General features: G+C 48.7%; 1 non-coding gene across 1 annotated transcript; it reads right to left on the bottom strand.

Annotated features, from left to right (window-relative positions):
• Positions 1–1140: 1140 nt before the first annotated feature.
• LOC146184318 (U1 spliceosomal RNA) lies at positions 1141–1296 on the bottom strand. The gene has a single exon (XR_014708983.1). It is a non-coding gene; the product is annotated as a U1 spliceosomal RNA (small nuclear RNA).
• Between the last annotated feature and the right edge of the window lie 315 nt (positions 1297–1611).

Here is a 1611-nt window from a genome sequence, read left to right as displayed (position 1 = left end):
GAGGCATGGAAAAGGCTTGAAGTGCCTGCCACAAATCATCACAAGATAAGAAACATGCATGTACAGAAAACAAAGATGTAACAGCTGCAATTGAAATAAAAATGTCATGAAAGTAGGTGCATCAAAACATACGTGGAGCATAGAGCATTGGGATAACTCTTGACATTTAAATTCTTCGGCAGAAAGTATATACAGCAGTTTTCAAGGCAATTTCTAGGTTGCACCAGTCCAGACAGCTTTAGCATCAACAAACGTGCTTAACACAGGAGCATTAGAGCATACATTGAGTCTGTGTGCACCCTCCAGATCTGCTCACCGGTGAAAGTCAGCCTGGAAGCGGTGTAATAAGACACCAACAGTTGAGTCCACGCTGTCGCAACGTGGCACAGAGCATCGCTTCCTCACTTTGTGCGAGCTCATCTTGCGATAGAACGCTAAGCGCAATACAATGCTGCAAAAAGACTTCGCACTGCCCACACCACGAAGGGGACGAAAGCAAAAAAACACGGCTGCAGGGGGATATTAAATCTCACCAAACGGCGACACAGCAGCGACCTGCAAGGACGTCGAAATCTTCGCAAAAGGGATATTTTCAGGCTTGCGAACTACATTTGTACGCTTCCCCGGGCGCACCAAGGCCCGCACCACAGCAGACCAGCGGCAGACAGCGATAAGAAACCGTTTCGTGCTTCGTCAGCGTCGTTATTAGCAAGGCCCGAAAAGTTTCGTCACGACCGATGCAACATCACGGGGGCGCGATAAGAGTGTTGCAAGATTTTTTTTTAATTAAGAATGTCCTAATAAAACACCTTACCTCATTCACAAGCGAAGTTATCAAAATGTCTATTCATTTTATGTTGACTGATACTTTTTAATTTGTAGTATTATAATTTCTTAATCTGAGTGGTTGGCCCCGCGACCCGTGTCTATGCTGCGGGTACCTGAACCGCTTTTGGGCTCAGCCTTCGCCACCATTCTACTTCCGCCATGTGCATCCCTCGAGGTTTATCTAGTTACGATCTTAATTACTAAGCAACTCTTCTTAAGCGAACGACCTCGCATTACCAAAGTGCCTTTAATAGAGCAGCACCAAAACAGCTGCCGATGAGTTGTCTAATCTGACTTTTGATGATATAGCGAGGGGGGAAAGCACGAACGCAATCCCCCGCTACCAAAAATTGAATGCCCCATCTGCCCCAGTCCATGGCAGTGGCAGGGGTCAGCAGAGCAATGCCCGCACCTCACCCTGGAGGCACCGCCTTGTTGATCACGGCGGCCTCGGCACTACGTAAGTGTGCTTGCTCGACGTCTCTGCCGCGGACCCAACCTACAGAGACACCGCCTTCTGCTCAAGTTACGACCGTTGGGAAATAAAAGAACGTGCCTCTCCCTGCTCCGTGTTGCTTGTCCACCCGGAAAATAATAAATGTTTCGTCACGAACTCTCAAGCTGTTAATTCAAAACTATTATGTAGAAGCCTGCCGACCATTATATGCGCACAAAATAGGCTCAAAACTCGCACAACACGCCGCTGCTATAATACTGGCTAGTGTGTCGAGGGCGCGCGCTCGGATGGCCGCCGCGGTGATTCCTTCCCGCCGCAACCGCGGG

Source organism: Amblyomma maculatum, chromosome 7 (assembly GCF_055883805.1).
Source record: "Amblyomma maculatum isolate TAMU_Amacu chromosome 7, ASM5588380v1, whole genome shotgun sequence".
In the NCBI taxonomy this organism is placed as follows: domain Eukaryota; kingdom Metazoa; phylum Arthropoda; class Arachnida; order Ixodida; family Ixodidae; genus Amblyomma; species Amblyomma maculatum.
This window is presented reverse-complemented; position numbering and strand designations above follow the sequence as displayed.